The sequence below is a fragment of the Ranitomeya variabilis genome, chromosome 4 (genome assembly GCF_051348905.1).
Source record: "Ranitomeya variabilis isolate aRanVar5 chromosome 4, aRanVar5.hap1, whole genome shotgun sequence".
Taxonomy (NCBI): Eukaryota; Metazoa; Chordata; class Amphibia; order Anura; family Dendrobatidae; genus Ranitomeya; species Ranitomeya variabilis.
Window position 1 is genome coordinate 58,625,320 of NC_135235.1, and position 16,250 is coordinate 58,641,569.

The following is a 16,250-nucleotide window of genomic DNA, read 5'->3' on the forward strand; positions in this document are numbered from 1 at the left end:
CCCCCCACCACATCACCACACATAATACTGCCCCCACCACATCAGTACACATAATCCCGCCCCCCACCACATCACCACACATAATCCCACCCCCCCACCACATTACCACACATAATCCCGCCTCCACCACATTACCACACATAATCCTGACCCCACCACATCACCACACATAATCCCGCCCCCACCACATTACCACACATAATCCAGCCCCCCACCACATTACCACAGATAATCCCGCCCCCCACCACATTACCACACATAATCCCGCCCCCACCACATTACCACACATAATCCCGCCCCCACCACATTACCACAGATAATCCCCCCACCACATTACCACACATAATCCTGCCCCCACCACATTACCACACATAATCCCGCCCCACCACATTACCACAGATAATCCCCCCACCACATTACCACACATAATCCCGCCTGTTATGATCCGGTGACTTTGGAGCCGCATGAACTTTCTCTGGAGTAGGTGGAAACTGTACTGACCGCAAAACCTGAACTAACACCGCAACTAGAAGTAGCCGTGGGGTGTGCCTAACAAACCCTAGACACCTTGACACAGCCGGAGGACTAAATACCCCTATAGATGGAAATAGGAATACTACCTTGCCTCAGAGCAGAACCCCAAAGGATAGGCAGCCCCCCACGAATATTGACTGTGAGTAGGAGAGGAAAGACACACGCAGGCAGAAAACAGGATTCAGCAAAAGAGGCCACTCTAGCTAAATAGGGAAAGATAGGACAGAATACTAAGCGGTCAGTATTAAAACCCTTCCAAAAAATATCCACAGCAGACAATACAAAAAGTTCCACAATCTAACTAAAGACTTGGAATGTATATCTGCCACTCCAGAGAATCCAACAAGACTGAGAAAATACTGACACAATCTAAGCTGGACAAAAAAACACTGAATAGCAGAGAATTATTAAGCACACAGCATGTGTGCCACCGAAACAAAACCAGACACTTATCTTTGCTGATTTGGCAGAAGGCAGAAGGAACCAAACCAGGACCAAAACCTCCCAACAACCATGGACAACTGGCAAGGACTAATGAATCCTGCACGCCTAAATACCCCAGTCAGAACTGCAATCAGCAGATACACCTAACCAGGACAGCAACTCAGGGACAACTGCATTACCACCTACAACCACCGGAGGGAGCCCAAAAGCAGAATTCACAACACCCGCCCCCCCACCACATTACCACACATTATCCCGCCCCCCACCACATTACCACACATAATCCTACCCCACCTCATCACCACACATAATCCCGCCCCCACCACATCACCACACATAATCCCCCCACCACATTACCACACACAATCCCGCCACCCCACCACATCACCACACATAATCCCGCCCCCCTACCACATTACCACACATAATCCCGCCCCCCACCACATTACCACACATAATCCCACCCCCACCACATCGCCACACATAATCCCGCCCCCACCACATTACCACAGATAATCCTGCCCCCCCACCACATTACCACACATATTCCCGCCCCCCACCACATTACCACAGATAATCCCGCCCTCCACCACATTACCACACATAATCCTGCCCCCACCACATTATCACACATAATCCCGCCCCCCCACATTACCACACGAGGCACCGTCCTCACACATTACCACACGAGGCTCTGTCTCTACACATTACCACACGAGGCTCTGTCCCCACACATTACCATACGAGGCTCCGTCCTCACACATTACCACACGAGGCTCCGTCCCCACACATTACCACACGAGGCTCCATCCTCACTCATTACCACATGAGGCTCCATCCCCACAATTTAATTGTGTTTACAGAGAAATTTTAACTTAATTTATGGTTCATATGAAATTTGTTTAGATGCTGGAATGAATAAAAAACGCACATCTTACTAAATCCAGTTTGTTTTTGATTTTACACTGTGAATAAAATGTATTATTAGTATTATTCAGATTTTTAATGATTATTATTGTTATTAACTTCATTTTAAGTTACTTTACCACCTGCGGAAGCGCTATTGAATGTTGACATTATTTACTTTAGTTTAATCACTAGCAGCATTAATTAGATGGCAGTGAGTGTGCCGAGCGTTAGCTGGCTGGAAACAGCTAGTTCTCCATTATTCTCCGGAGCAAATAGAAGGTCATGTGACCATGAGTATGCAATTTGCATACTTGCAGTCACATACCGAGTAGATTGTCATCAGCTTTTCTCAATAGAATATTGAAAGAAGCAGTTGAGACTCTAATCATGACCGCAAGTTAGCAAATCATATACATGCAGTCACACCACCTCCTGCTCAAGATGGGAATAAGGGGAATCCTGACAGTTGCACATTGCACACTGCTAGAATTTGGTAGTCTACAGTCACATACAGCGACTGCAAACTTTTCTGTCCATCCTGGAAAACTCTTTTAAACATTCTAACACCTGCAGTCACCACTAGAGGGAGCTTAGGAGCCAACTGCATACCGCATACAATACATAGCAGCTTGCACTAAGCTAATTAGCTCCCTCTAGTGGTGTCTTCAGGCAATTAAATATTATCATTTGAATGTGTTTTCCCAGATTAAAAAAATATTACCTACTGACAGGATAGGATACATTCATCTTATCCACTACATTCCAACCAATCATTTTCCTGTTTGAATTTAGCAGGAGTCAAACATACGCCCTGCTTTCAGTATTCAAAGACTTTGGGGCTAACAGAGATAGTGGAGCACTGTACATGGTCGTCTTCCTCAGTCTGATATGAATCATGTGACCACACACTCTTCTGTTTCTTCCCGACATTTCCTATGTTGTCACATGACCACTATTATGCTTGGAAAGAGGTGGATAACTGCTCACTTGAGTAGCTAAGCCAGACCCCTTCTATTTAACAGCCATTGTGTATACCGAGAAGGGGGCTGGCTTAGCTACTCAAATAAGCAGTCCGCCAGCCCCCCCTTCACACTCAGCTCCAGTCATGTGCCAACACCAACGTTATCGGTACTCCTGGACCAGGATCAGAAATAAAGTATGATAGTAACTTGTATTGTTTACTAATTGAAAGAGATTGGTCAGAATTATTTTATCTGAACAATCCCTTTAAAGGGGTTGTCCACTACTTGGACAACTCCTTTTAAATCCCTATGTTTCCCAGCTAATTATATAATAACAGTTACACTCACCTCCAGAGCTGGGGCCATTCCAGCGGTGCCCGCACTGCCTCTCCCAGGGATTGTGTGACGTTGTTAGGTCACGGGATCCCTGTGGCCATTTATGGTGGACTTTACTCTCCCCGCCTTATTTATCACATGCATCCGGAGAAAGTGACAGAGATGCATCTCCCCTACCTCTGGATGATTTGCCTGAAGGAGAGTAAAGCGGAAGCTGATTGACCACAGGGATTGCGTGACACAACAATGTCACGCAATCCCTGAGAGAGGCAGTGCCGACACTGCTGGAATGGCGCCTGCACTGGAGGTGAGTATAAGTGTTAGATCACAATCATACATCAGTATTTGTAGCCAAAACCAGGAGTGGAACAATTGGAGGAAAAGTATAATAGAAACCAGTCACCACTTCTGTATTTATCACCCACTACTGGTTTTGGCTTATAGATACTGATGTAAAATACTGACCAAATACTGAACGTGTGAACGCAGCCTTATTACTTTACTGTGGGCAAATATGCTAATTGAGAGAGGTTGCCCAAGTAGTGGATAAGTAGTAGATTGATTTTCAATATGGTAAATGCTAGGATGAAATTTGAGGATTTTTATGTATATCTTCAGGTCTGCACTGTCATGTTCAATGACATTTACTAACATAATAATAATAATAATAATAATAATAATAATTGAATTATTATAATTATATATTTTAGATTTTAGATGTATTTTTTATTATGCTACATATTATGTGTATTATATTATGCATTCATAAATATTATTACTAGTTATTAATGTATAATATAATTCACAAATAATACAAAAAATAGTATAATAAAATAAAAATATAATAATAATAATAACAATAATAATATTCTCTAAATGCTAATTATATCTATGTGCAGAAGGTGCCTTCTAGATTAAGTTCAGTTTCGGATCTGCCTCTTTGGTTGCACCATACAGAGTTTATCAGCCTGCATATGAAATCCTTAGATAACCAGCTGCAGTCATATGACTTAATGTTAAATATCACGTACATGGGCACACATCCTGTCCATTGCCTCATAATGCAAGTGCATGAAGTGGAAAAAAATAATAACAAAACACGAATCATAGCACTTTCAGGCAATATTTGATGATACTCATTATGTAATTCCTTTATGCATAAAATCATCATCACCAACATGGATGATTCAGACATCGCAGTCGCATCCGGGTCCTGATGCCTAAGGGGTGCCAGTGTCAATGCTCTGTTATAGATTTTGCAGTGGAGCCTATAAGCCCTTGGCCCCAAATCATAAATATATGGCATATAGAAACCAAAAATATTTGGAATGTATATAGGGTCCTATACCCAATAGATAGCTGTCGGAAGAATGACAGGGCGGCCAGTCGTTTGGCCAGCAGCTGTCTCATCTGACTCATACACAGGGGTGCTCGCTCTGCAAAACGCTTCTATGTTCTCTATGAACCCCCCTATGTGGGGGGCTTATCGCTCCAAGAGAAAAAGGATTGCCAGTCCCAAATCATACATGCCTAATCCTTCTCTCCCCCGATATCACCTCTTGGGCAAGTGGAGCACCCTACCAGGGCAGCGGGGTACTCGGCACCGGGTCCGGTCGCTATTAAAGGGGAGGTCATGGTGGCTGCGACCCGGTCCGTGACCCTGGGAGCCAAATTAAAGGGGAAAGGTCTTTTAAAGGGGTATTGTGAATAAAGTCTATTGTTCGTTACGCCACCTGTGGTTCTCGGTCAGTAGGGACCAACGCCGCTTAAAGGGGTCCTCTGGGGGGATGGTATGGTGGCTGGATGGTGACGCTTCCCACAGGTGAAGTGGGGTCCCCAGGGCTCCCAAGGTGAGTGGCAAGGTTGTTGTATGCAGACAAATAAGTGGAGGACACAAGTTGTAAAGTCTTTACCTGGTTTACTGATGGTAGTAATGCATCTCAGTCCAGAGTACCAGGTACAGGTGGTGATGTGGTCCGGCCAGCTTGGAGTCAATAGAGGATCCCTTTTACAGTTGGGGTTCATGAGCCTTTCCTACTTGCGCTAAGATGGCGAGGTCCCTGCTGCTTGTAGCTTGTTGGCAAGGAATCCTCTCTCTCCTGTCCTGGGACAGTTACCTGCATGACGGGCAGCTTGAGCCATTTTACAGGGACTCTATCATGCCCCGGGCTCTTCAGGTGCTGCTGCATCTCAGGTGTGGTGTGGGCCAATCACATAAAGATCTTAGCTCTCCGGTTCTGCTAAGTGTCTTAGAGTCCCACTAAAGCCTCGGGCTCCCAGTGCCCAGTTGCTGTGCTCTGGCTCTGAGGGTGCCCGGTCACAGTTCCCCTCAGAGCCCTTTTTCCACTCCTGTGCTCTTTTCCTCTGTAGCTCCACCACATACCACCCTTCAGGTTATCTCTCTTCCCAGAGGCTGCAGCTCCCACATGGCTGCTAGGCCTCTCTGTCTGTTCCACACGTCCTTCCTCTATCTCTCCCTCCTGGAAACTAACTGTCTCTGTCCACTGTCTCTCCCAGACTGGCTAGCTCCTCCTCCAGACAAGGACATATATCCATATTTGAGGGAAGCTCCCCTGAATCCGGGTCCTGAGCTCCCCCTCGTGGCCTGGATTCAGAATGTATTGTTTGTGGGGCCTTACCTGGTGAAGGAAATTCCCATTGCCTCCAAGCATGATATTGCCCTCCCCGAAAGGAAGGCAACATCACTGCAACAATCGGTTACCTGGGGTGTTGCACAAGTTTCGAGAAGCCCCCATACAACTTAGACTGTTGGCCAAACCCACTGATATCTGAAAGTTCATCAAACATTAGTTTAATGTGTATGGGGGTCTTAAGAGAAGCAGTGAAGTTTGGCTCACATAGTACAAGAGTTAGGTTCTCGTCACAGAACTTTTTTCTAGCACGTTGCTCAGCGGAGTGCCAACTTCTCTTCATCAATCTTTATTATTTTCATGGAAAGTGGTGACATCTCTTTATATGCAGTCAAGTAGACAGTAGAAATCACTGTAGTTGTCTCCTCAAGATGGTTTTGCTCCAACAAGCCAACAGAAAGCTGTTAGTAGATTACTCTATTGCCTATTCTACCAGTAGATATGGTGCACATGTGCCAAGATCTGCACCAGAAAGCCACAAAAAATATGGCATATTGAATCTTTCACAGATATCTGCCATTGCTTGATATGATCTAAATCAGGACCATAGTCAGTAGAGAAAAGCTGGACATACACGTTTCCCTGACATCCATCTCTCCTCACTCCCCCATACACATGATCTCAGGGCTCCGCTGGACTTTCATGCGTTTACAATGAAGTGTGTGGAGAAAGCTGGTGCCAGACTCCTCTGGCAGTTGCTTACCACCTTGAAGACAAAAGGATCGAACCTTCTCTTGATTCTAGAGTCTCTCAATTCTTTGCTCCCCAGACAACATCTGTCATGGGAGAGTCAGGAGGACCCGACATCAGATGGTTGGCCGATCCTGCTGACCTTCATCTAATGTATATGAATCCCTAACTGTGTGGAATAGCCAACATGTACATAGGCTACGTTCACATTTGCGTTGTGCGCCGCAGCGTCGGCGACGCAACGCACAACGCAGGAACAACGCATGCACAACGCTGCGTTTTGCGACGCATGCGTCCTTTTTTTGCTTGATTTTGGACGCAGCAAAAATGCAACTTGCTGCGTCCTCTGCGCCATGACGCGTGCGCCGCAGTGACGCATGCGTCGCAAAATGCAAGTGCAACGCATGTCCATGCGCCCCCATGTTAAATATAGGGGCGCATGACGCATGCGGCGACGCTGCGGCGCCCGAAGCTGCGGCGCAGAACGCTAATGTGAACGTTACCATACTCTGGTGTATGGCCAGCTTTACATGCAATGTCAAGAATCGTACAAACACCCCTAAAGCTCTGTAGCTTTGTAAATATAAGATAAGAAGGACGGCTGGAAAATAGTATATCTGCAGGAAATGGAGTCTCCTTTTATTTTTTTATCTCTGGTTATCCAGATAGCATTCTGTCTTATAATGAAGTCTATTTCTATGTGTTTGCCTGTGATATGCTGGTCTCATATTCAGTGGTATGTTCACTGATATCAGCCAATTGACTTGTTATCACATGCGTGTCTTCCCAAAACCAGCCTCATTCCTTGGTAAACTAAAATCATCCAAGACTAGGAGACGGCTGGGGATGACCGGTATTGTCCTAACTCCTTGGTTCTAAAGGTACCATCACATTTAGCGACGCTGCAGCGATCTAGACAACGATGCCGATCGCTGCAGCGTCGCTGTGTGGTCGCTGGAGAGCTGTCACACAGACAGCTCTCCAGCAACCAACGATGCCGAAGTCCCCGGGTAACCAGGGTAAACATCGGGTTACTAAGTGCAGGGCCGCGCTTAGTAACCCGATGTTTACCCTGGTTACCAGTGTAAATGTGAAAAAAAACAAACACTACATACTTACATTCCGTGTCTGTCGCGTCCCCCGACGTTCTGCTTCCCTGCATTGTAAGCGCCGGCCGTAAAGCAGAGCGGTGACGTCACCGCTGTGCCCTGCTTTACAGCCGGCCGGCGCTGACACAGTGCAGGGAAGCAGAACGCCGGGGGACGCGACAGACATCGGAATGTAAGTATGTAGTGTTTGGGTTTTTTTTACATTTACACTGGTAACCAGGGTAAATATCGGGTTACTAAGCGCGGCCCTGTGCTTAGTAACCCGATGTTTACCCTGGTTACCAGTGAAGACATCGCTGAATCAGCGTCACACACACCGATCCAGCGATGTCAGCGGGTGATCCAGCGACGAAATAAGGTGCTGGCCTTCTAGCTCCGACCAACGATGTCACAGCAGGATCCTGATCGCTGCTGCGTGTCAAACACAACGATATCGCTATCCAGGACGCTGCAACGTCACGGATCGCTAGCGTTATCGTTGTTAAGTTGTTCAGTGTGAAGGTACCTTAAGACAACATTGCTGATGTCTTATCTAATGTGCATGCCCACTTTGTGTTGAAAAAGTAGATTGATGGGTGAACCATCTTTCCATCATCGTAGTCATACAGATTTGAGTTGATATTTGCAGTTAAACTTGTTCTAAGCTTCCATACATGTTATATTCACTGGGCAAGTAATGACCAGTGTGTTACTGGAAGGGACATTCTGTTATGATTCGGTCAGGATTGGAGTCTTTAATTATTGCAACCACTAGGGAGAGCAGAGGCTAGTAGCCTAGTCAAAGGAAGCCAGAGGTCAGTACACAGGAGTGGCAGTACGATATTGGAGGATCAGCAGGTCATGTAGTCAGTATGGAAGCCAGAGGTCAGTACACAGGAGTGGCAGTACAATATTGGAGGATCAGCAGGTCATGTAGCCAGTATGGAAGCCAGAGGTCAGTACACAGGAGTGGCAGTACGATATTGGAGGATCAGCAGGTCATGTAGTCAGTATGGAAGCCAGAGGTCAGTACACAGGAGTGGCAGTACAATATTGGAGGATCAGCAGGTCATGTAGCCAGTATGGAAGCCAGAGGTCAGTACACAGGAGTGGCAGTACAATATTGGAGGATTAGCAGGTCACGTAGTCAGTAGTGAAGCCAGAGGTCGGTACACAAGAGTGGCAGTACAATATTGGAGGATTAGCAGGTCACGTAGTCAGTAGGGAAGCCAGAGGTCAGTACACAGGAGTGGCAGTACGATATTGGAGGATCAGCAGGTCATGTAGTCAGTATGGAAGCCAGAGGTCAGTACACAGGAGTGGCAGTACGATATTGGAGGATCAGCAGGTCATGTAGTCAGTATGGAAGCCAGAGGTCAGTACACAGGAGTGGCAGTACAATATTGGAGGATTAGCAGGTCACGTAGTCAGTAGTGAAGCCAGAGGTCGGTACACAAGAGTGGCAGTACAATATTGGAGGATTAGCCGGTTCACGTAGTCAGTAGGGAAGCCAGAGGTCAGTACACAGGAGTGGCAGTATGATATTGGGGGATTAGCAGGTTGCATAGTCAGTAGGGAAGCCAGAGGCTTCACACAGGAGTGGCAGTACGATATTGGAAGATTAGTAGATCGCATAGTCAGTAGGCAAGCCGGAGCTCAGTACACAGAAGTAGCAGTACGATATTGGAGGATTAGCAGGTCATGTAGTCAGTAGGGGACTCAGAGGTCGGTTCACATGTGTGGCTGTACGATATTGGAGGATTAGCAGATTGCATAATCAGAGGTCGGTAGACCGGAGAAAGTAATATCTTATGGTGCAGCAGCGGGTGAGAGAGCTAGACTAGAGGCTGGAAGCTCAAGAAACTTACAAGGAAGGAGATGCCAGTTCAGGATGAAGGCAATCAGGAACAACACAGGGTGCAGCTACTCAGGAACAACATTGGTACTGGTATCTGATTTAGCAAGGCACTGTCCAGACAGCTGAATAGCTAAGGCTGGTTTCACACTTGCATTTTGATCTGCAGTGTTTTTAAAAAAAACGCATGTGGTGAAAAAACGCATGCAAACGCGTGCAAACGCTGCGTTTTTTAGACGCATGCGTTTTTGCATGCAGAAAAAAACACTGCGTTTTGACGCGTTTACATGCGTTTTTTACTGCGTTTGCGTTTTTGAAACGCATGCTGAGAAGTGTGTGACAGCTGCCAATCATCAAAATCAACTAGAAAACCCACTATTAATAGAATTAGCTAGGGTTAGTGTTGTGAATTTACCTTTTGGCTCCCTCTAGTGGTTACTAGTGATTTGACTCTGGGTATGTCTGCCATCCCTTGTATGCTCACCTGGGTCGTTAGGTCAGGGGTGTTGCTATATAAGCTCCCTGGACCTTCAGTTCAATGTGTTGTGAAATTGGATTCTGGGCTCCCCCGGTGGCCACTGGTGGAATTGAACTTGTGTGCATCATCCTCTCTGTTCACCTGTTCCCATCAGGATGTGGGAGTCTCTATATAACCTTGCTCCTCTGTCAGTTTCATGCCGGTCAACAATGTAATCAGAAGCCTTTCTTTGCATGTTCCTGCTACTAGACAACTCCCAGCTAAGTTGGACTTTCGTCCTAGTTTGTTTTTGCATTTTGTTCCAGTTCACAGCTGCTGTTTCGTTACTGTGTCTGGAAAGCTCTTGTGATCTGAAATTGCCACTCTGGTGTTATGAGTTAATACTAGAGTCTTAAAGTAATTTCTGGATGGTGTTTTGATAGGGTTTTCAGCTGACCATGAAAGTGCCCTTTCTGTCTTCCTGCTATCTAGTAAGCGGACCTCGATTTTGCTAAACCTATTTTCATACTACGTTTGTCATTTCATCTTAAATCACCGCCAATATATGTGGGGGCCTCTGTCTGCCTTTTGGGGAAATTTCTCTAGAGGTGAGCCAGGACTGTATTTTCCTCTGCTAGGATTAGTTAGTCCTCCGGCTGGCGCTGGGCGTCTAGGGATAAAACGTAGGCACGCTACCCGGCCACTGTTAATTGTGCGGCAGGTTTAGTTCATGGTCAGTTTAGATTCCATCTTCCAAGAGCTAGTTCTTATATATGCTGGGCTATGTTCTCTCGCCATTGAGAATCATGACAGTTTGACCGGCCCAAAAGGGTTAAATTATTGGCTGAGAAAGGAGAGAAAAAAGAAGTCTGCTGAAAATTTTTTTTTTTTTTTCTCTAGTTCTGAGTGTGCTCATAATTGAATCACTTGCTAGTCTGCCTATACTGCAGCCTTCCTCTCTTTCTCTCCTTCTAATCCTTGAATGGCTCTGTGTTCACCTGTTTGAAATGGATCTTCAGAGTGTAGCTACAGGTTTGAATAATCTCGCCACGAAGGTACAAAATTTGCAAGATTTTGTTGTTCATGCACCTATGTCTGAACCTAGAATTCCTTTGCCTGAATTTTTTTCAGGGAATAGATCTTGCTTTCAAAATTTTAAAAATAATTGCAAATTGTTTTTGTCCCTGAAGTCTCGCTCTGCCGGAGATCCTGCACAGCAGGTCAGGATTGTAATTTCCTTGCTCCGGGGCGACCCTCAAGATTGGGCTTTTGCATTGACACCAGGGGATCCTGCGTTGCTCAATGTGGATGCGTTTTTTCTGGCCTTGGGGTTGCTTTATGAGGAACCTCATTTAGAGCTTCAGGCGGAAAAAGCTTTGATGTCCCTATCTCAGGGGCAAGATGAAGCTGAAATATACTGCCAATGGAATGAGTGCGCCCTGGCGGCGATTTTCAGAGAAGGTCTCTCTGATGCCATTAAGGATGTTATGGTGGGGTTCCCTGTGCCTGCGGGTCTGAATGAGTCCATGACAATGGCTATTCAGATCGATAGGCGTCTGCGGGAGCGCAAACCTGTGCACCATTTGGCGGTGTCTACTGAGAAGACGCCAGAAAATATGCAATGTGATAGAATTCTGTCCAGAAGCGAGCGGCAGAATTTTAGACGAAAAAATGGGTTGTGCTTCTATTGTGGTGATTCAACTCATGTTATATCAGCATGCTCTAAGCGTACTAAGAAGCTTGACAAGTCTGTTTCAATTAGCACTTTACAGTCTAAGTTTATTCTATCTGTGACCCTGATTTGTTCTTTATCATCTATTACCGCGGACGCCTATGTCGACTCTGGCGCCGCTTTGAGTCTTATGGATTGGTCCTTTGCCAAACGCTGTGGGTATGATTTGGAGCCTTTGGAAGCTCCTATACCTCTGAAGGGGATTGACTCCACCCCATTGGCTAGTAATAAACCACAATACTGGACACAAGTAACTATGCGTATTAATCCGGATCACCAGGAGATTATTCGCTTTCTGGTGCTGTATAATCTACATGATGTTTTGGTGCTAGGATTGCCATGGCTGCAATCTCATAACCCAGTCCTCGACTGGAAAGCTATGTCTGTGTTAAGCTGGGGATGTAAAGGGACTCATGGGGACGTACCTTTGGTTTCCATTTCATCATCTATTCCCTCTGAGATTCCTGAATTCTTGTCTGACTATCGTGACGTTTTTGAAGAACCCAAGCTTGGTTCACTACCTCCGCACCGGGAGTGCGATTGTGCCATAGATTTGATTCCGGGTAGTAAGTACCCTAAGGGTCGTTTATTTAATCTGTCTGTGCCTGAACACGCTGCTATGCGAGAATATATAAAGGAGTCCTTGGAAAAGGGACATATTCGTCCTTCGTCATCTCCCTTAGGAGCCGGTTTTTTCTTTGTGTCTAAGAAAGATGGCTCTTTGAGGCCGTGTTGTCATGATCTCTGCAGGCAGAGATCATAGCAAGCCTATAGAGGGACAAGCTCTCGGAAGATGGAACTATACTGACCATGAACTAAGCCTGCCGCGCAACTAGAAATAGCCAGGTAGCATTTCCTATTTATCGCTAGATGCCCAGCTCTGGCCTAAGACCTAAATAGCTAGCAGAGGGAAATATAAGACCTGGCTCACCTCTAGAGAAATATTCCAAAGAAGACAGTAGCCCCCCACATATAATGACGGTGAGTTCAGAAGAAACAACAAACGCAGCAGGAAAATAGTCTTAGCAAATTTGAGGTCCGCTTACTAGATAGCAGAAGACAGATAGTATACTTTCATGGTCAGCAGAAAAACACTAACAAAACACCATCCAGAGATTACCTTAAACTCTGGCATTAACTCATAACGCCAGAGTAGCAATCCCTGATCAACGAGAGCTTTCCAGACACAGTAACAAAACTTCAGCTGTGAACTGGAACAAATAGGCAAAACAAAACATGGACAAAAGTCCAACTTATCTAGTAGTTGTCTAGAAGCAGGAACAAGCACTGAGAGGCATCAGATAACATTGTTGACCGGCAAGAAACCACCAGAGAAATGAGCTTAAATAGCGACACCCACTACTGATGGAACCAGGTGAAACAGGAAAGAGGATGACAAGTCCAATTCCACAAGCGGCCACCGGGGGAGCCCAGAATCCAAATTCACAACAGTACCCCCCCCTCAAGGAGGGGGCACCGAACCCTCACCAGATCCACCAGGGCGACCAGGATGAGCCCTATGGAAGGCACGAACAAGATCAGAAGCATGAACATCAGATGCATTGACCCAAGAATTATCCTCCTGGCCGTAACCCTTCCAGTTGACCAGATACTGGAGTTTCCGTCTGGAAACACGAGAGTCCAAAATTTTCTCCACAACGTACTCCAACTCACCCTCAACCAACACCGGAGCAGGAGGCTCAACTGAAGGTACAACAGGTACCTCATACCTGCGCAATAACGACCGATGAAAAACGTTATGAATGGAAAAGGACGCAGGGAGGTCCAAACGGAAAGAAACAGGATTAAGAATCTCCAATATTCTATAAGGGCCGATGAACCGAGGTTTAAACTTAGGAGAAGAGACCCTCATAGGGACAAAACGAGAAGACAACCACACTAAATCTCCAACACAAAGCCGAGAACCAACACGACGATGACGGTTGGCAAAACGCTGAGTCTTCTCCTGGGACAACTTCAAATTGTCCATAACCTGCCCCCAGATGTGATGCAATCTCTCCACCACCGCATCCACTCCAGGACAATCCGAGGATTCCACCTGACCGGAGGAAAATCGAGGGTGAAACCCCGAATTACAGAAAAACGGGGACACCAAGGTGGAAGAACTGGCCCGATTATTGAGGGCGAACTCTGCCAATGGCAAAAAAGCAACCCAATCATCCTGGTCAGCAGAGACAAAACACCTCAGATATGTCTCAAGGGTCTGATTAGTCCGCTCGGTCTGGCCATTAGTCTGAGGGTGAAAAGCAGATGAAAAAGACAAATCTATGCCCATCCTAGCACAGAATGCCCGCCAAAATCTAGACACAAATTGGGTACCTCTGTCAGAAACAATATTCTCAGGAATACCGTGCAATCGGACAACATTCTGAAAAAACAGAGGAACCAACTCAGAAGAAGAAGGCAACTTGGGCAGAGGAACCAAATGGACCATTTTAGAGAAACGGTCACAGACCACCCAGATGACAGACATCTTCTGGGAAACAGGCAGATCTGAAATAAAATCCATCGAGATGTGTGTCCAAGGCCTCTTAGGAATAGGCAAGGGCAACAGCAGTCCGCTAGCCCGAGAACTACAAGACTTGGCCCGAGCACAAACGTCACATGACTGCACAAAGACTCGCACATCTCGTGACAGGGAAGGCCACCAGAAGGATCTTGCCACCAAATCCCTGGTACCAAAAATTCCGGGATGACCTGCCAATGCAGAAGAATGTACCTCAGAGATGACTCTGCTGGTCCAATCATCCGGAACAAACAGTCTATCAGGCGGACAACGATCCGGTCTATCCGCCTGAAACTCTTGCAAGGACCGCCGCAGATCAGGAGAAACGGCCGACAAAATTACTCCCTCCCTAAGGATACCTGTGGGTTCAGAATTACCAGGAGAGTCCGGGTCAAAACTCCTAGAAAGGGCATCTGCCTTAACATTCTTAGAACCCGGTAGGTATGACACCACAAAATTAAAGCGAGAAAAAAATAAAGACCAGCGCGCCTGTCTAGGATTCAGGCGTCTGGCAGTCTCAAGATAAATCAAATTTTTGTGGTCAGTCAATACCACCACCTGATGCCTAGCCCCCTCGAGCCAATGGCGCCACTCCTCAAACGCCCACTTCATGGCCAAAAGCTCCCGATTCCCAACATCATAATTCCGCTCTGCGGGCGAAAATTTGCGAGAAAAGAAGGCACAAGGCCTAATGACGGAGCAGTCGGAACCTTTCTGCGACAACACTGCCCCAGCTCCGATCTCCGAAGCGTCAACCTCAACCTGAAAAGGCAGATTGACATCAGGCTGACGCAACACAGGGGCAGAGGCAAAACGGCGCTTAAGCTCCTGAAAGGCCTCTACAGCATGAGGGGACCAATTAGCAACATCAGCGCCTTGTCTGGTCAAATCAGTCAGTGGTTTAACGACATCCGAAAAACCAGCAATAAATCGGCGGTAAAAGTTGGCAAAGCCCAAAAATCTCTGAAGACCCTTAAGAGAGGAGGGCTGAGTCCAGTCACAAATAGCTTGCACCTTGACGGGATCCATCTCAATGGAAGAGGGAGAAAAAATATACCCCAAAAAGGAAATTTTCTGGACCCCAAAAACGCACTTAGACCCCTTCACACATAAAGAATTAGACCGCAGAACCTGAAAAACTCTCCTGACCTGCTGGACATGAGAGTCCCAGTCATCAGAAAAAATCAGAATATCATCCAGATATATTATCATAAATTTATCCAGAAAATCGCGGAAAATATCATGCATAAAAGACTGGAAAACTGAAGGGGCATTAGAAAGACCAAAAGGCATGACCAAATACTCAAAGTGGCCCTCGGGCGTATTAAATGCGGTCTTCCACTCATCCCCCTGCCTGATCCGCACCAAATTATACGCCCCACGAAGATCAATTTTAGAGAACCACTTAGCACCCTCTATACGAGCAAACAAATCAGTAAGCAATGGCAATGGGTATTGATACTTAACAGTGATCTTATTCAGAAGCCGATAATCAATACATGGTCTCAAAGAGCCGTCTTTTTTTGAGACAAAGAAAAACCCAGCTCCCAAGGGAGAAGAAGATGGACGAATATGTCCCTTTTCCAAAGACTCCTTTATATATTCCCGCATAGCAGCATGTTCCGGCACAGACAAATTAAACAAACGACCCTTTGGATATTTACAACCCGGTATCAAATCTATGGCACAATCGCACTCACGGTGCGGAGGTAACGACCCAAGCTTGGGTTCGTCAAAGACGTCTTGATAATCAGAGAGGAACTCAGGGACTTCAGAGGGAATGGACGACGAAATAGAAACCAAAGGTACGTCCCCATGAATACCCTTACATCCCCAGCTCAACACAGACATTGCTCTCCAGTCCAAGACTGGGTTGTGAGACTGCAACCATGGCAATCCCAGTACCAAATCGTCATGTAAATTATACAGCACCAGGAAACGAATAATCTCCTGGTGATCCGGATTGATACGCATGGTTACTTGTGTCCAGTATTGTGGTTTATTATTAGCCAATGGGGTGGAGTCAATCCCCTTCAGAGGAATAAGAGTCTCCAAAGGCTCTAAA